The sequence below is a fragment of the Ambystoma mexicanum genome, unplaced genomic scaffold (genome assembly GCF_040938575.1).
Source record: "Ambystoma mexicanum isolate Mex_15411 unplaced genomic scaffold, UKY_AmexF1_1 Mex_scaf106, whole genome shotgun sequence".
NCBI lineage: Eukaryota > Metazoa > Chordata > Amphibia > Caudata > Ambystomatidae > Ambystoma > Ambystoma mexicanum.
The window spans coordinates 390817-405963 of record NW_027182332.1 but is presented as its reverse complement, the minus strand read 5'-3'; the positions used below and the strand labels follow the sequence as shown (position 1 = coordinate 405963).

The following is a 15147-nucleotide window of genomic DNA, read 5'->3' as shown; positions in this document are numbered from 1 at the left end:
TGATACCACGCTCATCGCTCGATCAGGCTCGATCAGGCGAGATATATAAGACTGGTGGGCCCATTCAGGACTCCTATGTCTGGTAGGATAACTTTAATCCATCCATCCTGTTTCTGTTGCAGGGAGGTGGAGAGAACAATCAACACAATAACGGCTTTCTTTCATGCCTCTTGAAGGACTCAATATTCTCTGTACTGCATTACATGTGAAAGTCGATTTATTACCCATGAACACACTACCTGTATGCTAATTATATGTAAATAGGTAGCTCCAGCCCTCATAATGTTGTCCAACATTTCCGCTATAAAACGGGATACAATTATTTTGGAAACATACCAAATTTGAAAAGTAATTGAGAAGTTGTGCAATTACTAATCATGGAGCACAAAATAGCCTACAGCACCTGGTATTCCCAGGCGGTCTCCCATCCAGGTACTAACTAGGCCCGACACTGCTTAGCTTCCGAGATCAGACGAGATCGGGCGCATTCAGTGTGGTGTGGCCGTAGGCTCTGGGCCTAGTGAGTTTTGTACTTTTAAGCATCTAGTCGGCTAGACCTTGCAGTTTTGAAAGGCAATTGAGAAATGGCTCACTTCCTGAACTTGGAGCACAAAAAAGCCTACAGCACCTGGTATTCCCAGGCGGTCTCCCATCCAGGTACTAACTAGGCCCGACACTGCTTAGATTCCGAGATCAGACGAGATCGGGCGCATTCAGTGTGGTGTGGCCGTAGGCTCTGGTCCTAGTGAGTTTTGTACTTTTAAGCATCTAGTCGGCTAGACCTTGCAGTTTTGAAAGGCAATTGAGAAATGGCTCACTTCCTGAACTTGGAGCACAAAAAAGCCTACAGCACCTGGTATTCCCAGGCGGTCTCCCATCCAGGTACTAACTAGGCCCGACACTGCTTAGTGTGGTGTGGCCGTAGGCTCTAGAAATGCTAAGAATATTACTCTTATGCATTTGCATTTAGTAAGCTAAGCCATGCAGCCACTTGCAACATGATACCACGCTCATCGCTCGATCAGGCTCGATCAGGCGAGATATATAAGACTGGTGGGCCCATTCAGGACTCCTATGTCTGGTAGGATAACTTTAATCCATCCATCCTGTTTCTGTTGCAGGGAGGTGGAGAGAACAATCAACACAATAACGGCTTTCTTTCATGCCTCTTGAAGGACTCAATATTCTCTGTACTGCATTACATGTGAAAGTCGATTTATTACCCATGAACACACTACCTGTATGCTAATTATATGTAAATAGGTAGCTCCAGCCCTCATAATGTTGTCCAACATTTCCGCTATAAAACGGGATAAAATTATTTTGGAAACATACCAAATTTGAAAAGTAATTGAGAAGTTGTGCAATTACTAATCATGGAGCACAAAATAGCCTACAGCACCTGGTATTGCCAGGCGGTCTCCCATCCAGGTACTAACTAGGCCCGACACTGCTTAGCTTCCGAGATCAGACGAGATCGGGCGCATTCAGTGTGGTGTGGCCGTAGGCTCTGGGCCTAGTGAGTTTTGTACTTTTAAGCATCTAGTCGGCTAGACCTTGCAGTTTTGAAAGGCAATTGAGAAATGGCTCACTTCCTGAACTTGGAGCACAAAAAAGCCTACAGCACCTGGTATTCCCAGGCGGTCTCCCATCCAGGTACTAACTAGGCCCGACACTGCTTAGCTTCCGAGATCAGACGAGATCGGGCGCATTCAGTGTGGTGTGGCCGTAGGCTCTGGTCCTAGTGAGTTTTGTACTTTTAAGCATCTAGTCGGCTAGACCTTGCAGTTTTGAAAGGCAATTGAGAAATGGCTCACTTCCTGAACTTGGAGCACAAAAAAGCCTACAGCACCTGGTATTCCCAGGCGGTCTCCCATCCAGGTACTAACTAGGCCTGACACTGCTTAGCTTCCGAGATCAGACGAGATCGGGCGCATTCAGTGTGGTGTGGCCGTAGGCTCTGGGCCTAGTGAGTTTTGTACTTTTAAGCATCTAGTCGGCTAGACCTTGCAGTTTTGAAAGGCAATTGAGAAATGGCTCACTTCCTGAACTTGGAGCACAAAAAAGCCTACAGCACCTGGTATTCCCAGGCGGTCTCCCATCCAGGTACTAACTAGGCCCGACACTGCTTAGCTTCCGAGATCAGACGAGATCGGGCGCATTCAGTGTGGTGTGGCCGTAGGCTCTGGGCCTAGTGAGTTTTGTACTTTTAAGCATCTAGTCGGCTAGACCTTGCAGTTTTGAAAGGCAATTGAGAAATGGCTCACTTCCTGAACTTGGAGCACAAAAAAGCCTACAGCACCTGGTATTCCCAGGCGGTCTCCCATCCAGGTACTAACTAGGCCCGACACTGCTTAGCTTCCGAGATCAGACGAGATCGGGCGCATTCAGTGTGGTGTGGCCGTAGGCTCTGGGCCTAGTGAGTTTTGTACTTTTAAGCATCTAGTCGGCTAGACCTTGCAGTTTTGAAAGGCAATTGAGAAATGGCTCACTTCCTGAACTTGGAGCACAAAAAAGCCTACAGCACCTGGTATTCCCAGGCGGTCTCCCATCCAGGTACTAACTAGGCCCAACACTGCTTAGCTTCCGAGATCAGACGAGATCGGGCGCATTCAGTGTGGTGTGGCCGTAGGCTCTGGGCCTAGTGAGTTTTGTACTTTTAAGCATCTAGTCGGCTAGACCTTGCAGTTTTGAAAGGCAATTGAGAAATGGCTCACTTCCTGAACTTGGAGCACAAAAAAGCCTACAGCACCTGGTATTCCCAGGCGGTCTCCCATCCAGGTACTAACTAGGCCTGACACTGCTTAGCTTCCGAGATCAGACGAGATCGGGCGCATTCAGTGTGGTGTGGCCGTAGGCTCTGGGCCTAGTGAGTTTTGTACTTTTAAGCATCTAGTCGGCTAGACCTTGCAGTTTTGAAAGGCAATTGAGAAATGGCTCACTTCCTGAACTTGGAGCACAAAAAAGCCTACAGCACCTGGTATTCCCAGGCGGTCTCCCATCCAGGTACTAACTAGGCCCGACACTGCTTAGCTTCCGAGATCAGACGAGATCGGGCGCATTCAGTGTGGTGTGGCCGTAGGCTCTGGGCCTAGTGAGTTTTGTACTTTTAAGCATCTAGTCGGCTAGACCTTGCAGTTTTGAAAGGCAATTGAGAAATGGCTCACTTCCTGAACTTGGAGCACAAAAAAGCCTACAGCACCTGGTATTCCCAGGCGGTCTCCCATCCAGGTACTAACTAGGCCCGACACTGCTTAGCTTCCGAGATCAGACGAGATCGGGCGCATTCAGTGTGGTGTGGCCGTAGGCTCTGGGCCTAGTGAGTTTTGTACTTTTAAGCATCTAGTCGGCTAGACCTTGCAGTTTTGAAAGGCAATTGAGAAATGGCTCACTTCCTGAACTTGGAGCACAAAAAAGCCTACAGCACCTGGTATTCCCAGGCGGTCTCCCATCCAGGTACTAACTAGGCCCAACACTGCTTAGCTTCCGAGATCAGACGAGATCGGGCGCATTCAGTGTGGTGTGGCCGTAGGCTCTGGGCCTAGTGAGTTTTGTACTTTTAAGCATCTAGTCGGCTAGACCTTGCAGTTTTGAAAGGCAATTGAGAAATGGCTCACTTCCTGAACTTGGAGCACAAAAAAGCCTACAGCACCTGGTATTCCCAGGCGGTCTCCCATCCAGGTACTAACTAGGCCCGACACTGCTTAGCTTCCGAGATCAGACGAGATCGGGCGCATTCAGTGTGGTGTGGCCGTAGGCTCTGGGCCTAGTGAGTTTTGTACTTTTAAGCATCTAGTCGGCTAGACCTTGCAGTTTTGAAAGGCAATTGAGAAATGGCTCACTTCCTGAACTTGGAGCACAAAAAAGCCTACAGCACCTGGTATTCCCAGGCGGTCTCCCATCCAGGTACTAACTAGGCCCAACACTGCTTAGCTTCCGAGATCAGACGAGATCGGGCGCATTCAGTGTGGTGTGGCCGTAGGCTCTGGGCCTAGTGAGTTTTGTACTTTTAAGCATCTAGTCGGCTAGACCTTGCAGTTTTGAAAGGCAATTGAGAAATGGCTCACTTCCTGAACTTGGAGCACAAAAAAGCCTACAGCACCTGGTATTCCCAGGCGGTCTCCCATCCAGGTACTAACTAGGCCTGACACTGCTTAGCTTCCGAGATCAGACGAGATCGGGCGCATTCAGTGTGGTGTGGCCGTAGGCTCTGGGCCTAGTGAGTTTTGTACTTTTAAGCATCTAGTCGGCTAGACCTTGCAGTTTTGAAAGGCAATTGAGAAATGGCTCACTTCCTGAACTTGGAGCACAAAAAAGCCTACAGCACCTGGTATTCCCAGGCGGTCTCCCATCCAGGTACTAACTAGGCCCGACACTGCTTAGCTTCCGAGATCAGACGAGATCGGGCGCATTCAGTGTGGTGTGGCCGTAGGCTCTGGGCCTAGTGAGTTTTGTACTTTTAAGCATCTAGTCGGCTAGACCTTGCAGTTTTGAAAGGCAATTGAGAAATGGCTCACTTCCTGAACTTGGAGCACAAAAAAGCCTACAGCACCTGGTATTCCCAGGCGGTCTCCCATCCAGGTACTAACTAGGCCCGACACTGCTTAGCTTCCGAGATCAGACGAGATCGGGCGCATTCAGTGTGGTGTGGCCGTAGGCTCTGGGCCTAGTGAGTTTTGTACTTTTAAGCATCTAGTCGGCTAGACCTTGCAGTTTTGAAAGGCAATTGAGAAATGGCTCACTTCCTGAACTTGGAGCACAAAAAAGCCTACAGCACCTGGTATTCCCAGGCGGTCTCCCATCCAGGTACTAACTAGGCCCAACACTGCTTAGCTTCCGAGATCAGACGAGATCGGGCGCATTCAGTGTGGTGTGGCCGTAGGCTCTGGGCCTAGTGAGTTTTGTACTTTTAAGCATCTAGTCGGCTAGACCTTGCAGTTTTGAAAGGCAATTGAGAAATGGCTCACTTCCTGAACTTGGAGCACAAAAAAGCCTACAGCACCTGGTATTCCCAGGCGGTCTCCCATCCAGGTACTAACTAGGCCCGACACTGCTTAGCTTCCGAGATCAGACGAGATCGGGCGCATTCAGTGTGGTGTGGCCGTAGGCTCTAGAAATGCTAAGAATATTACTCTTATGCATTTGCATTTAGTAAGCTAAGCCATGCAGCCACTTGCAACATGATACCACGCTCATCGCTCGATCAGGCTCGATCAGGCGAGATATATAAGACTGGTGGGCCCATTCAGGACTCCTATGTCTGGTAGGATAACTTTAATCCATCCATCCTGTTTCTGTTGCAGGGAGGTGGAGAGAACAATCAACACAATAACGGCTTTCTTTCATGCCTCTTGAAGGACTCAATATTCTCTGTACTGCATTACATGTGAAAGTCGATTTATTACCCATGAACACACTACCTGTATGCTAATTATATGTAAATAGGTAGCTCCAGCCCTCATAATGCTGTCCAACATTTCCGCTATAAAACGGGATACAATTATTTTGGAAACATACCAAATTTGAAAAGTAATTGAGAAGTTGCGCAATTACTAATCATGGAGCACAAAATAGCCTACAGCACCTGGTATTCCCAGGCGGTCTCCCATCCAGGTACTAACTAGGCCCGACACTGCTTAGCTTCCGAGATCAGACGAGATCGGGCGCATTCAGTGTGGTGTGGCCGTAGGCTCTGGGCCTAGTGAGTTTTGTACTTTTAAGCATCTAGTCGGCTAGACCTTGCAGTTTTGAAAGGCAATTGAGAAATGGCTCACTTCCTGAACTTGGAGCACAAAAAAGCCTACAGCACCTGATATTCCCAGGCGGTCTCCCATCCAGGTACTAACTAGGCCCGACACTGCTTAGCTTCCGAGATCAGACGAGATCGGGCGCATTCAGTGTGGTGTGGCCGTAGGCTCTGGGCCTAGTGAGTTTTGTACTTTTAAGCATCTAGTCGGCTAGACCTTGCAGTTTTGAAAGGCAATTGAGAAATGGCTCACTTCCTGAACTTGGAGCACAAAAAAGCCTACAGCACCTGGTATTCCCATGCGGTCTCCCATCCAGGTACTAACTAGGCCCGACACTGCTTAGCTTCCGAGATCAGACGAGATCAGGCGCATTCAGTGTGGTGTGGCCGTAGGCTCTGGGCCTAGTGAGTTTTGTACTTTTAAGCATCTAGTCGGCTAGACCTTGCAGTTTTGAAAGGCAATTGAGAAATGGCTCACTTCCTGAACTTGGAGCAAAAAAAAAGCCTACAGCACCTGGTATTCCCAGGCGGTCTCCCATCCAGGTACTAACTAGGCCCGACACTGCTTAGCTTCCGAGATCAGACGAGATCGGGCGCATTCAGTGTGGTGTGGCCGTAGGCTCTGGGCCTAGTGAGTTTTGTACTTTTAAGCATCTAGTCGGCTAGACCTTGCAGTTTTGAAAGGCAATTGAGAAATGGCTCACTTCCTGAACTTGGAGCACAAAAAAGCCTACAGCACCTGGTATTCCCAGGCGGTCTCCCATCCAGGTACTAACTAGGCCCGACACTGCTTAGCTTCCGAGATCAGACGAGATCGGGCGCATTCAGTGTGGTGTGGCCGTAGGCTCTGGGCCTAGTGAGTTTTGTACTTTTAAGCATCTAGTCGGCTAGACCTTGCAGTTTTGAAAGGCAATTGAGAAATGGCTCACTTCCTGAACTTGGAGCACAAAAAAGCCTACAGCACCTGGTATTCCCAGGCGGTCTCCCATCCAGGTACTAACTAGGCCCAACACTGCTTAGCTTCCGAGATCAGACGAGATCGGGCGCATTCAGTGTGGTGTGGCCGTAGGCTCTGGGCCTAGTGAGTTTTGTACTTTTAAGCATCTAGTCGGCTAGACCTTGCAGTTTTGAAAGGCAATTGAGAAATGGCTCACTTCCTGAACTTGGAGCACAAAAAAGCCTACAGCACCTGGTATTCCCAGGCGGTCTCCCATCCAGGTACTAACTAGGCCTGACACTGCTTAGCTTCCGAGATCAGACGAGATCGGGCGCATTCAGTGTGGTGTGGCCGTAGGCTCTGGGCCTAGTGAGTTTTGTACTTTTAAGCATCTAGTCGGCTAGACCTTGCAGTTTTGAAAGGCAATTGAGAAATGGCTCACTTCCTGAACTTGGAGCACAAAAAAGCCTACAGCACCTGGTATTCCCAGGCGGTCTCCCATCCAGGTACTAACTAGGCCCGACACTGCTTAGCTTCCGAGATCAGACGAGATCGGGCGCATTCAGTGTGGTGTGGCCGTAGGCTCTGGGCCTAGTGAGTTTTGTACTTTTAAGCATCTAGTCGGCTAGACCTTGCAGTTTTGAAAGGCAATTGAGAAATGGCTCACTTCCTGAACTTGGAGCACAAAAAAGCCTACAGCACCTGGTATTCCCAGGCGGTCTCCCATCCAGGTACTAACTAGGCCCGACACTGCTTAGCTTCCGAGATCAGACGAGATCGGGCGCATTCAGTGTGGTGTGGCCGTAGGCTCTGGGCCTAGTGAGTTTTGTACTTTTAAGCATCTAGTCGGCTAGACCTTGCAGTTTTGAAAGGCAATTGAGAAATGGCTCACTTCCTGAACTTGGAGCACAAAAAAGCCTACAGCACCTGGTATTCCCAGGCGGTCTCCCATCCAGGTACTAACTAGGCCCAACACTGCTTAGCTTCCGAGATCAGACGAGATCGGGCGCATTCAGTGTGGTGTGGCCGTAGGCTCTGGGCCTAGTGAGTTTTGTACTTTTAAGCATCTAGTCGGCTAGACCTTGCAGTTTTGAAAGGCAATTGAGAAATGGCTCACTTCCTGAACTTGGAGCACAAAAAAGCCTACAGCACCTGGTATTCCCAGGCGGTCTCCCATCCAGGTACTAACTAGGCCCGACACTGCTTAGTGTGGTGTGGCCGTAGGCTCTAGAAATGCTAAGAATATTACTCTTATGCATTTGCATTTAGTAAGCTAAGCCATGCAGCCACTTGCAACATGATACCACGCTCATCGCTCGATCAGGCTCGATCAGGCGAGATATATAAGACTGGTGGGCCCATTCAGGACTCCTATGTCTGGTAGGATAACTTTAATCCATCCATCCTGTTTCTGTTGCAGGGAGGTGGAGAGAACAATCAACACAATAACGGCTTTCTTTCATGCCTCTTGAAGGACTCAATATTCTCTGTACTGCATTACATGTGAAAGTCGATTTATTACCCATGAACACACTACCTGTATGCTAATTATATGTAAATAGGTAGCTCCAGCCCTCATAATGTTGTCCAACATTTCCGCTATAAAACGGGATAAAATTATTTTGGAAACATACCAAATTTGAAAAGTAATTGAGAAGTTGTGCAATTACTAATCATGGAGCACAAAATAGCCTACAGCACCTGGTATTGCCAGGCGGTCTCCCATCCAGGTACTAACTAGGCCCGACACTGCTTAGCTTCCGAGATCAGACGAGATCGGGCGCATTCAGTGTGGTGTGGCCGTAGGCTCTGGGCCTAGTGAGTTTTGTACTTTTAAGCATCTAGTCGGCTAGACCTTGCAGTTTTGAAAGGCAATTGAGAAATGGCTCACTTCCTGAACTTGGAGCACAAAAAAGCCTACAGCACCTGGTATTCCCAGGCGGTCTCCCATCCAGGTACTAACTAGGCCCGACACTGCTTAGCTTCCGAGATCAGACGAGATCGGGCGCATTCAGTGTGGTGTGGCCGTAGGCTCTGGTCCTAGTGAGTTTTGTACTTTTAAGCATCTAGTCGGCTAGACCTTGCAGTTTTGAAAGGCAATTGAGAAATGGCTCACTTCCTGAACTTGGAGCACAAAAAAGCCTACAGCACCTGGTATTCCCAGGCGGTCTCCCATCCAGGTACTAACTAGGCCTGACACTGCTTAGCTTCCGAGATCAGACGAGATCGGGCGCATTCAGTGTGGTGTGGCCGTAGGCTCTGGGCCTAGTGAGTTTTGTACTTTTAAGCATCTAGTCGGCTAGACCTTGCAGTTTTGAAAGGCAATTGAGAAATGGCTCACTTCCTGAACTTGGAGCACAAAAAAGCCTACAGCACCTGGTATTCCCAGGCGGTCTCCCATCCAGGTACTAACTAGGCCCGACACTGCTTAGCTTCCGAGATCAGACGAGATCGGGCGCATTCAGTGTGGTGTGGCCGTAGGCTCTGGGCCTAGTGAGTTTTGTACTTTTAAGCATCTAGTCGGCTAGACCTTGCAGTTTTGAAAGGCAATTGAGAAATGGCTCACTTCCTGAACTTGGAGCACAAAAAAGCCTACAGCACCTGGTATTCCCAGGCGGTCTCCCATCCAGGTACTAACTAGGCCCGACACTGCTTAGCTTCCGAGATCAGACGAGATCGGGCGCATTCAGTGTGGTGTGGCCGTAGGCTCTGGGCCTAGTGAGTTTTGTACTTTTAAGCATCTAGTCGGCTAGACCTTGCAGTTTTGAAAGGCAATTGAGAAATGGCTCACTTCCTGAACTTGGAGCACAAAAAAGCCTACAGCACCTGGTATTCCCAGGCGGTCTCCCATCCAGGTACTAACTAGGCCCAACACTGCTTAGCTTCCGAGATCAGACGAGATCGGGCGCATTCAGTGTGGTGTGGCCGTAGGCTCTGGGCCTAGTGAGTTTTGTACTTTTAAGCATCTAGTCGGCTAGACCTTGCAGTTTTGAAAGGCAATTGAGAAATGGCTCACTTCCTGAACTTGGAGCACAAAAAAGCCTACAGCACCTGGTATTCCCAGGCGGTCTCCCATCCAGGTACTAACTAGGCCTGACACTGCTTAGCTTCCGAGATCAGACGAGATCGGGCGCATTCAGTGTGGTGTGGCCGTAGGCTCTGGGCCTAGTGAGTTTTGTACTTTTAAGCATCTAGTCGGCTAGACCTTGCAGTTTTGAAAGGCAATTGAGAAATGGCTCACTTCCTGAACTTGGAGCACAAAAAAGCCTACAGCACCTGGTATTCCCAGGCGGTCTCCCATCCAGGTACTAACTAGGCCCGACACTGCTTAGCTTCCGAGATCAGACGAGATCGGGCGCATTCAGTGTGGTGTGGCCGTAGGCTCTGGGCCTAGTGAGTTTTGTACTTTTAAGCATCTAGTCGGCTAGACCTTGCAGTTTTGAAAGGCAATTGAGAAATGGCTCACTTCCTGAACTTGGAGCACAAAAAAGCCTACAGCACCTGGTATTCCCAGGCGGTCTCCCATCCAGGTACTAACTAGGCCCGACACTGCTTAGCTTCCGAGATCAGACGAGATCGGGCGCATTCAGTGTGGTGTGGCCGTAGGCTCTGGGCCTAGTGAGTTTTGTACTTTTAAGCATCTAGTCGGCTAGACCTTGCAGTTTTGAAAGGCAATTGAGAAATGGCTCACTTCCTGAACTTGGAGCACAAAAAAGCCTACAGCACCTGGTATTCCCAGGCGGTCTCCCATCCAGGTACTAACTAGGCCCAACACTGCTTAGCTTCCGAGATCAGACGAGATCGGGCGCATTCAGTGTGGTGTGGCCGTAGGCTCTGGGCCTAGTGAGTTTTGTACTTTTAAGCATCTAGTCGGCTAGACCTTGCAGTTTTGAAAGGCAATTGAGAAATGGCTCACTTCCTGAACTTGGAGCACAAAAAAGCCTACAGCACCTGGTATTCCCAGGCGGTCTCCCATCCAGGTACTAACTAGGCCCGACACTGCTTAGCTTCCGAGATCAGACGAGATCGGGCGCATTCAGTGTGGTGTGGCCGTAGGCTCTAGAAATGCTAAGAATATTACTCTTATGCATTTGCATTTAGTAAGCTAAGCCATGCAGCCACTTGCAACATGATACCACGCTCATCGCTCGATCAGGCTCGATCAGGCGAGATATATAAGACTGGTGGGCCCATTCAGGACTCCTATGTCTGGTAGGATAACTTTAATCCATCCATCCTGTTTCTGTTGCAGGGAGGTGGAGAGAACAATCAACACAATAACGGCTTTCTTTCATGCCTCTTGAAGGACTCAATATTCTCTGTACTGCATTACATGTGAAAGTCGATTTATTACCCATGAACACACTACCTGTATGCTAATTATATGTAAATAGGTAGCTCCAGCCCTCATAATGTTGTCCAACATTTCCGCTATAAAACGGGATACAATTATTTTGGAAACATACCAAATTTGAAAAGTAATTGAGAAGTTGTGCAATTACTAATCATGGAGCACAAAATAGCCTACAGCACCTGGTATTCCCAGGCGGTCTCCCATCCAGGTACTAACTAGGCCCGACACTGCTTAGCTTCCGAGATCAGACGAGATCGGGCGCATTCAGTGTGGTGTGGCCGTAGGCTCTGGGCCTAGTGAGTTTTGTACTTTTAAGCATCTAGTCGGCTAGACCTTGCAGTTTTGAAAGGCAATTGAGAAATGGCTCACTTCCTGAACTTGGAGCACAAAAAAGCCTACAGCACCTGGTATTCCCAGGCGGTCTCCCATCCAGGTACTAACTAGGCCCGACACTGCTTAGCTTCCGAGATCAGACGAGATCGGGCGCATTCAGTGTGGTGTGGCCGTAGGCTCTGGTCCTAGTGAGTTTTGTACTTTTAAGCATCTAGTCGGCTAGACCTTGCAGTTTTGAAAGGCAATTGAGAAATGGCTCACTTCCTGAACTTGGAGCACAAAAAAGCCTACAGCACCTGGTATTCCCAGGCGGTCTCCCATCCAGGTACTAACTAGGCCCGACACTGCTTAGTGTGGTGTGGCCGTAGGCTCTAGAAATGCTAAGAATATTACTCTTATGCATTTGCATTTAGTAAGCTAAGCCATGCAGCCACTTGCAACATGATACCACGCTCATCGCTCGATCAGGCTCGATCAGGCGAGATATATAAGACTGGTGGGCCCATTCAGGACTCCTATGTCTGGTAGGATAACTTTAATCCATCCATCCTGTTTCTGTTGCAGGGAGGTGGAGAGAACAATCAACACAATAACGGCTTTCTTTCATGCCTCTTGAAGGACTCAATATTCTCTGTACTGCATTACATGTGAAAGTCGATTTATTACCCATGAACACACTACCTGTATGCTAATTATATGTAAATAGGTAGCTCCAGCCCTCATAATGTTGTCCAACATTTCCGCTATAAAACGGGATACAATTATTTTGGAAACATACCAAATTTGAAAAGTAATTGAGAAGTTGTGCAATTACTAATCATGGAGCACAAAATAGCCTACAGCACCTGGTATTCCCAGGCGGTCTCCCATCCAGGTACTAACTAGGCCCGACACTGCTTAGCTTCCGAGATCAGACGAGATCGGGCGCATTCAGTGTGGTGTGGCCGTAGGCTCTGGGCCTAGTGAGTTTTGTACTTTTAAGCATCTAGTCGGCTAGACCTTGCAGTTTTGAAAGGCAATTGAGAAATGGCTCACTTCCTGAACTTGGAGCACAAAAAAGCCTACAGCACCTGGTATTCCCAGGCGGTCTCCCATCCAGGTACTAACTAGGCCCGACACTGCTTAGATTCCGAGATCAGACGAGATCGGGCGCATTCAGTGTGGTGTGGCCGTAGGCTCTGGTCCTAGTGAGTTTTGTACTTTTAAGCATCTAGTCGGCTAGACCTTGCAGTTTTGAAAGGCAATTGAGAAATGGCTCACTTCCTGAACTTGGAGCACAAAAAAGCCTACAGCACCTGGTGTTCCCAGGCGGTCTCCCATCCAGGTACTAACTAGGCCCGACACTGCTTAGTGTGGTGTGGCCGTAGGCTCTAGAAATGCTAAGAATATTACTCTTATGCATTTGCATTTAGTAAGCTAAGCCATGCAGCCACTTGCAACATGATACCACGCTCATCGCTCGATCAGGCTCGATCAGGCGAGATATATAAGACTGGTGGGCCCATTCAGGACTCCTATGTCTGGTAGGATAACTTTAATCCATCCATCCTGTTTCTGTTGCAGGGAGGTGGAGAGAACAATCAACACAATAACGGCTTTCTTTCATGCCTCTTGAAGGACTCAATATTCTCTGTACTGCATTACATGTGAAAGTCGATTTATTACCCATGAACACACTACCTGTATGCTAATTATATGTAAATAGGTAGCTCCAGCCCTCATAATGTTGTCCAACATTTCCGCTATAAAACGGGATAAAATTATTTTGGAAACATACCAAATTTGAAAAGTAATTGAGAAGTTGTGCAATTACTAATCATGGAGCACAAAATAGCCTACAGCACCTGGTATTCCCAGGCGGTCTCCCATCCAGGTACTAACTAGGCCCGACACTGCTTAGCTTCCGAGATCAGACGAGATCGGGCGCATTCAGTGTGGTGTGGCCGTAGGCTCTGGGCCTAGTGAGTTTTGTACTTTTAAGCATCTAGTCGGCTAGACCTTGCAGTTTTGAAAGGCAATTGAGAAATGGCTCACTTCCTGAACTTGGAGCACAAAAAAGCCTACAGCACCTGGTATTCCCAGGCGGTCTCCCATCCAGGTACTAACTAGGCCCGACACTGCTTAGCTTCCGAGATCAGACGAGATCGGGCGCATTCAGTGTGGTGTGGCCGTAGGCTCTGGGCCTAGTGAGTTTTGTACTTTTAAGCATCTAGTCGGCTAGACCTTGCAGTTTTGAAAGGCAATTGAGAAATGGCTCACTTCCTGAACTTGGAGCACAAAAAAGCCTACAGCACCTGGTATTCCCATGCGGTCTCCCATCCAGGTACTAACTAGGCCCGACACTGCTTAGCTTCCGAGATCAGACGAGATCAGGCGCATTCAGTGTGGTGTGGCCGTAGGCTCTGGGCCTAGTGAGTTTTGTACTTTTAAGCATCTAGTCGGCTAGACCTTGCAGTTTTGAAAGGCAATTGAGAAATGGCTCACTTCCTGAACTTGGAGCAAAAAAAAAGCCTACAGCACCTGGTATTCCCAGGCGGTCTCCCATCCAGGTACTAACTAGGCCCGACACTGCTTAGCTTCCGAGATCAGACGAGATCGGGCGCATTCAGTGTGGTGTGGCCGTAGGCTCTGGGCCTAGTGAGTTTTGTACTTTTAAGCATCTAGTCGGCTAGACCTTGCAGTTTTGAAAGGCAATTGAGAAATGGCTCACTTCCTGAACTTGGAGCACAAAAAAGCCTACAGCACCTGGTATTCCCAGGCGGTCTCCCATCCAGGTACTAACTAGGCCCGACACTGCTTAGCTTCCGAGATCAGACGAGATCGGGCGCATTCAGTGTGGTGTGGCCGTAGGCTCTGGGCCTAGTGAGTTTTGTACTTTTAAGCATCTAGTCGGCTAGACCTTGCAGTTTTGAAAGGCAATTGAGAAATGGCTCACTTCCTGAACTTGGAGCACAAAAAAGCCTACAGCACCTGGTATTCCCAGGCGGTCTCCCATCCAGGTACTAACTAGGCCCAACACTGCTTAGCTTCCGAGATCAGACGAGATCGGGCGCATTCAGTGTGGTGTGGCCGTAGGCTCTGGGCCTAGTGAGTTTTGTACTTTTAAGCATCTAGTCGGCTAGACCTTGCAGTTTTGAAAGGCAATTGAGAAATGGCTCACTTCCTGAACTTGGAGCACAAAAAAGCCTACAGCACCTGGTATTCCCAGGCGGTCTCCCATCCAGGTACTAACTAGGCCTGACACTGCTTAGCTTCCGAGATCAGACGAGATCGGGCGCATTCAGTGTGGTGTGGCCGTAGGCTCTGGGCCTAGTGAGTTTTGTACTTTTAAGCATCTAGTCGGCTAGACCTTGCAGTTTTGAAAGGCAATTGAGAAATGGCTCACTTCCTGAACTTGGAGCACAAAAAAGCCTACAGCACCTGGTATTCCCAGGCGGTCTCCCATCCAGGTACTAACTAGGCCCGACACTGCTTAGCTTCCGAGATCAGACGAGATCGGGCGCATTCAGTGTGGTGTGGCCGTAGGCTCTGGGCCTAGTGAGTTTTGTACTTTTAAGCATCTAGTCGGCTAGACCTTGCAGTTTTGAAAGGCAATTGAGAAATGGCTCACTTCCTGAACTTGGAGCACAAAAAAGCCTACAGCACCTGGTATTCCCAGGCGGTCTCCCATCCAGGTACTAACTAGGCCCGACACTGCTTAGCTTCCGAGATCAGACGAGATCGGGCGCATTCAGTGTGGTGTGGCCGTAGGCTCTGGGCCTAGTGAGTTTTGTACTT

At 48.8% G+C, this 15147-nt stretch overlaps 53 non-coding genes across 53 annotated transcripts; all 53 read right to left on the bottom strand.

Moving 5' to 3' along the window:
- Positions 1-391: 391 nt before the first annotated feature.
- LOC138551597 (5S ribosomal RNA) lies at positions 392-510 on the bottom strand. The gene has a single exon (XR_011295310.1). It is a non-coding gene; the product is annotated as a 5S ribosomal RNA (ribosomal RNA).
- Positions 511-616: 106 nt separating this feature from the next.
- On the bottom strand, positions 617-735 carry LOC138553088 (5S ribosomal RNA). The gene has a single exon (XR_011296765.1). It is a non-coding gene; the product is annotated as a 5S ribosomal RNA (ribosomal RNA).
- A 655-nt stretch (positions 736-1390) lies between these two features.
- Positions 1391-1509, bottom strand: LOC138553149 (5S ribosomal RNA). The gene has a single exon (XR_011296825.1). It is a non-coding gene; the product is annotated as a 5S ribosomal RNA (ribosomal RNA).
- A 106-nt stretch (positions 1510-1615) lies between these two features.
- LOC138551595 (5S ribosomal RNA) lies at positions 1616-1734 on the bottom strand. The gene has a single exon (XR_011295308.1). It is a non-coding gene; the product is annotated as a 5S ribosomal RNA (ribosomal RNA).
- A 106-nt stretch (positions 1735-1840) lies between these two features.
- On the bottom strand, positions 1841-1959 carry LOC138553037 (5S ribosomal RNA). Its single transcript, XR_011296714.1, has one exon. It is a non-coding gene; the product is annotated as a 5S ribosomal RNA (ribosomal RNA).
- Positions 1960-2065: 106 nt separating this feature from the next.
- LOC138551594 (5S ribosomal RNA) lies at positions 2066-2184 on the bottom strand. The gene has a single exon (XR_011295307.1). It is a non-coding gene; the product is annotated as a 5S ribosomal RNA (ribosomal RNA).
- Positions 2185-2290: 106 nt separating this feature from the next.
- LOC138551593 (5S ribosomal RNA) lies at positions 2291-2409 on the bottom strand. Its single transcript, XR_011295306.1, has one exon. It is a non-coding gene; the product is annotated as a 5S ribosomal RNA (ribosomal RNA).
- A 106-nt stretch (positions 2410-2515) lies between these two features.
- LOC138553436 (5S ribosomal RNA) lies at positions 2516-2634 on the bottom strand. The gene has a single exon (XR_011297097.1). It is a non-coding gene; the product is annotated as a 5S ribosomal RNA (ribosomal RNA).
- Positions 2635-2740: 106 nt separating this feature from the next.
- Positions 2741-2859, bottom strand: LOC138553036 (5S ribosomal RNA). The gene has a single exon (XR_011296713.1). It is a non-coding gene; the product is annotated as a 5S ribosomal RNA (ribosomal RNA).
- Positions 2860-2965: 106 nt separating this feature from the next.
- On the bottom strand, positions 2966-3084 carry LOC138551592 (5S ribosomal RNA). Its single transcript, XR_011295305.1, has one exon. It is a non-coding gene; the product is annotated as a 5S ribosomal RNA (ribosomal RNA).
- Positions 3085-3190: 106 nt separating this feature from the next.
- Positions 3191-3309, bottom strand: LOC138551591 (5S ribosomal RNA). The gene has a single exon (XR_011295304.1). It is a non-coding gene; the product is annotated as a 5S ribosomal RNA (ribosomal RNA).
- A 106-nt stretch (positions 3310-3415) lies between these two features.
- LOC138553425 (5S ribosomal RNA) lies at positions 3416-3534 on the bottom strand. Its single transcript, XR_011297086.1, has one exon. It is a non-coding gene; the product is annotated as a 5S ribosomal RNA (ribosomal RNA).
- A 106-nt stretch (positions 3535-3640) lies between these two features.
- Positions 3641-3759, bottom strand: LOC138551590 (5S ribosomal RNA). Its single transcript, XR_011295303.1, has one exon. It is a non-coding gene; the product is annotated as a 5S ribosomal RNA (ribosomal RNA).
- A 106-nt stretch (positions 3760-3865) lies between these two features.
- LOC138553414 (5S ribosomal RNA) lies at positions 3866-3984 on the bottom strand. The gene has a single exon (XR_011297075.1). It is a non-coding gene; the product is annotated as a 5S ribosomal RNA (ribosomal RNA).
- Positions 3985-4090: 106 nt separating this feature from the next.
- On the bottom strand, positions 4091-4209 carry LOC138553035 (5S ribosomal RNA). The gene has a single exon (XR_011296712.1). It is a non-coding gene; the product is annotated as a 5S ribosomal RNA (ribosomal RNA).
- A 106-nt stretch (positions 4210-4315) lies between these two features.
- On the bottom strand, positions 4316-4434 carry LOC138551588 (5S ribosomal RNA). Its single transcript, XR_011295302.1, has one exon. It is a non-coding gene; the product is annotated as a 5S ribosomal RNA (ribosomal RNA).
- A 106-nt stretch (positions 4435-4540) lies between these two features.
- On the bottom strand, positions 4541-4659 carry LOC138551587 (5S ribosomal RNA). Its single transcript, XR_011295301.1, has one exon. It is a non-coding gene; the product is annotated as a 5S ribosomal RNA (ribosomal RNA).
- A 106-nt stretch (positions 4660-4765) lies between these two features.
- LOC138553403 (5S ribosomal RNA) lies at positions 4766-4884 on the bottom strand. Its single transcript, XR_011297064.1, has one exon. It is a non-coding gene; the product is annotated as a 5S ribosomal RNA (ribosomal RNA).
- A 106-nt stretch (positions 4885-4990) lies between these two features.
- LOC138551586 (5S ribosomal RNA) lies at positions 4991-5109 on the bottom strand. The gene has a single exon (XR_011295300.1). It is a non-coding gene; the product is annotated as a 5S ribosomal RNA (ribosomal RNA).
- Positions 5110-5572: 463 nt separating this feature from the next.
- LOC138551585 (5S ribosomal RNA) lies at positions 5573-5691 on the bottom strand. Its single transcript, XR_011295299.1, has one exon. It is a non-coding gene; the product is annotated as a 5S ribosomal RNA (ribosomal RNA).
- Positions 5692-5797: 106 nt separating this feature from the next.
- On the bottom strand, positions 5798-5916 carry LOC138552584 (5S ribosomal RNA). Its single transcript, XR_011296264.1, has one exon. It is a non-coding gene; the product is annotated as a 5S ribosomal RNA (ribosomal RNA).
- Positions 5917-6022: 106 nt separating this feature from the next.
- LOC138552894 (5S ribosomal RNA) lies at positions 6023-6141 on the bottom strand. Its single transcript, XR_011296572.1, has one exon. It is a non-coding gene; the product is annotated as a 5S ribosomal RNA (ribosomal RNA).
- Positions 6142-6248: 107 nt separating this feature from the next.
- Positions 6249-6367, bottom strand: LOC138551583 (5S ribosomal RNA). Its single transcript, XR_011295297.1, has one exon. It is a non-coding gene; the product is annotated as a 5S ribosomal RNA (ribosomal RNA).
- Positions 6368-6473: 106 nt separating this feature from the next.
- Positions 6474-6592, bottom strand: LOC138551582 (5S ribosomal RNA). The gene has a single exon (XR_011295296.1). It is a non-coding gene; the product is annotated as a 5S ribosomal RNA (ribosomal RNA).
- Positions 6593-6698: 106 nt separating this feature from the next.
- Positions 6699-6817, bottom strand: LOC138553392 (5S ribosomal RNA). The gene has a single exon (XR_011297053.1). It is a non-coding gene; the product is annotated as a 5S ribosomal RNA (ribosomal RNA).
- A 106-nt stretch (positions 6818-6923) lies between these two features.
- Positions 6924-7042, bottom strand: LOC138553033 (5S ribosomal RNA). The gene has a single exon (XR_011296710.1). It is a non-coding gene; the product is annotated as a 5S ribosomal RNA (ribosomal RNA).
- A 106-nt stretch (positions 7043-7148) lies between these two features.
- On the bottom strand, positions 7149-7267 carry LOC138551581 (5S ribosomal RNA). The gene has a single exon (XR_011295295.1). It is a non-coding gene; the product is annotated as a 5S ribosomal RNA (ribosomal RNA).
- Positions 7268-7373: 106 nt separating this feature from the next.
- LOC138551580 (5S ribosomal RNA) lies at positions 7374-7492 on the bottom strand. The gene has a single exon (XR_011295294.1). It is a non-coding gene; the product is annotated as a 5S ribosomal RNA (ribosomal RNA).
- Positions 7493-7598: 106 nt separating this feature from the next.
- LOC138553381 (5S ribosomal RNA) lies at positions 7599-7717 on the bottom strand. The gene has a single exon (XR_011297042.1). It is a non-coding gene; the product is annotated as a 5S ribosomal RNA (ribosomal RNA).
- Positions 7718-8372: 655 nt separating this feature from the next.
- Positions 8373-8491, bottom strand: LOC138553148 (5S ribosomal RNA). Its single transcript, XR_011296824.1, has one exon. It is a non-coding gene; the product is annotated as a 5S ribosomal RNA (ribosomal RNA).
- A 106-nt stretch (positions 8492-8597) lies between these two features.
- On the bottom strand, positions 8598-8716 carry LOC138551579 (5S ribosomal RNA). Its single transcript, XR_011295293.1, has one exon. It is a non-coding gene; the product is annotated as a 5S ribosomal RNA (ribosomal RNA).
- Positions 8717-8822: 106 nt separating this feature from the next.
- LOC138553032 (5S ribosomal RNA) lies at positions 8823-8941 on the bottom strand. The gene has a single exon (XR_011296709.1). It is a non-coding gene; the product is annotated as a 5S ribosomal RNA (ribosomal RNA).
- Positions 8942-9047: 106 nt separating this feature from the next.
- Positions 9048-9166, bottom strand: LOC138551578 (5S ribosomal RNA). Its single transcript, XR_011295292.1, has one exon. It is a non-coding gene; the product is annotated as a 5S ribosomal RNA (ribosomal RNA).
- A 106-nt stretch (positions 9167-9272) lies between these two features.
- Positions 9273-9391, bottom strand: LOC138551577 (5S ribosomal RNA). The gene has a single exon (XR_011295291.1). It is a non-coding gene; the product is annotated as a 5S ribosomal RNA (ribosomal RNA).
- A 106-nt stretch (positions 9392-9497) lies between these two features.
- On the bottom strand, positions 9498-9616 carry LOC138553370 (5S ribosomal RNA). The gene has a single exon (XR_011297031.1). It is a non-coding gene; the product is annotated as a 5S ribosomal RNA (ribosomal RNA).
- Positions 9617-9722: 106 nt separating this feature from the next.
- Positions 9723-9841, bottom strand: LOC138553031 (5S ribosomal RNA). The gene has a single exon (XR_011296708.1). It is a non-coding gene; the product is annotated as a 5S ribosomal RNA (ribosomal RNA).
- A 106-nt stretch (positions 9842-9947) lies between these two features.
- On the bottom strand, positions 9948-10066 carry LOC138551576 (5S ribosomal RNA). Its single transcript, XR_011295290.1, has one exon. It is a non-coding gene; the product is annotated as a 5S ribosomal RNA (ribosomal RNA).
- Positions 10067-10172: 106 nt separating this feature from the next.
- Positions 10173-10291, bottom strand: LOC138551575 (5S ribosomal RNA). Its single transcript, XR_011295289.1, has one exon. It is a non-coding gene; the product is annotated as a 5S ribosomal RNA (ribosomal RNA).
- Positions 10292-10397: 106 nt separating this feature from the next.
- LOC138553359 (5S ribosomal RNA) lies at positions 10398-10516 on the bottom strand. The gene has a single exon (XR_011297020.1). It is a non-coding gene; the product is annotated as a 5S ribosomal RNA (ribosomal RNA).
- Positions 10517-10622: 106 nt separating this feature from the next.
- Positions 10623-10741, bottom strand: LOC138551574 (5S ribosomal RNA). Its single transcript, XR_011295288.1, has one exon. It is a non-coding gene; the product is annotated as a 5S ribosomal RNA (ribosomal RNA).
- A 463-nt stretch (positions 10742-11204) lies between these two features.
- LOC138551572 (5S ribosomal RNA) lies at positions 11205-11323 on the bottom strand. The gene has a single exon (XR_011295286.1). It is a non-coding gene; the product is annotated as a 5S ribosomal RNA (ribosomal RNA).
- A 106-nt stretch (positions 11324-11429) lies between these two features.
- Positions 11430-11548, bottom strand: LOC138551571 (5S ribosomal RNA). The gene has a single exon (XR_011295285.1). It is a non-coding gene; the product is annotated as a 5S ribosomal RNA (ribosomal RNA).
- A 655-nt stretch (positions 11549-12203) lies between these two features.
- Positions 12204-12322, bottom strand: LOC138551570 (5S ribosomal RNA). The gene has a single exon (XR_011295284.1). It is a non-coding gene; the product is annotated as a 5S ribosomal RNA (ribosomal RNA).
- A 106-nt stretch (positions 12323-12428) lies between these two features.
- Positions 12429-12547, bottom strand: LOC138553087 (5S ribosomal RNA). The gene has a single exon (XR_011296764.1). It is a non-coding gene; the product is annotated as a 5S ribosomal RNA (ribosomal RNA).
- A 655-nt stretch (positions 12548-13202) lies between these two features.
- LOC138551569 (5S ribosomal RNA) lies at positions 13203-13321 on the bottom strand. The gene has a single exon (XR_011295283.1). It is a non-coding gene; the product is annotated as a 5S ribosomal RNA (ribosomal RNA).
- Positions 13322-13427: 106 nt separating this feature from the next.
- LOC138551568 (5S ribosomal RNA) lies at positions 13428-13546 on the bottom strand. The gene has a single exon (XR_011295282.1). It is a non-coding gene; the product is annotated as a 5S ribosomal RNA (ribosomal RNA).
- A 106-nt stretch (positions 13547-13652) lies between these two features.
- Positions 13653-13771, bottom strand: LOC138552893 (5S ribosomal RNA). Its single transcript, XR_011296571.1, has one exon. It is a non-coding gene; the product is annotated as a 5S ribosomal RNA (ribosomal RNA).
- A 107-nt stretch (positions 13772-13878) lies between these two features.
- Positions 13879-13997, bottom strand: LOC138551567 (5S ribosomal RNA). The gene has a single exon (XR_011295281.1). It is a non-coding gene; the product is annotated as a 5S ribosomal RNA (ribosomal RNA).
- Positions 13998-14103: 106 nt separating this feature from the next.
- Positions 14104-14222, bottom strand: LOC138551566 (5S ribosomal RNA). The gene has a single exon (XR_011295280.1). It is a non-coding gene; the product is annotated as a 5S ribosomal RNA (ribosomal RNA).
- Positions 14223-14328: 106 nt separating this feature from the next.
- On the bottom strand, positions 14329-14447 carry LOC138553347 (5S ribosomal RNA). Its single transcript, XR_011297009.1, has one exon. It is a non-coding gene; the product is annotated as a 5S ribosomal RNA (ribosomal RNA).
- A 106-nt stretch (positions 14448-14553) lies between these two features.
- On the bottom strand, positions 14554-14672 carry LOC138553030 (5S ribosomal RNA). Its single transcript, XR_011296707.1, has one exon. It is a non-coding gene; the product is annotated as a 5S ribosomal RNA (ribosomal RNA).
- Positions 14673-14778: 106 nt separating this feature from the next.
- Positions 14779-14897, bottom strand: LOC138551565 (5S ribosomal RNA). Its single transcript, XR_011295279.1, has one exon. It is a non-coding gene; the product is annotated as a 5S ribosomal RNA (ribosomal RNA).
- A 106-nt stretch (positions 14898-15003) lies between these two features.
- LOC138551564 (5S ribosomal RNA) lies at positions 15004-15122 on the bottom strand. The gene has a single exon (XR_011295278.1). It is a non-coding gene; the product is annotated as a 5S ribosomal RNA (ribosomal RNA).
- Between the last annotated feature and the right edge of the window lie 25 nt (positions 15123-15147).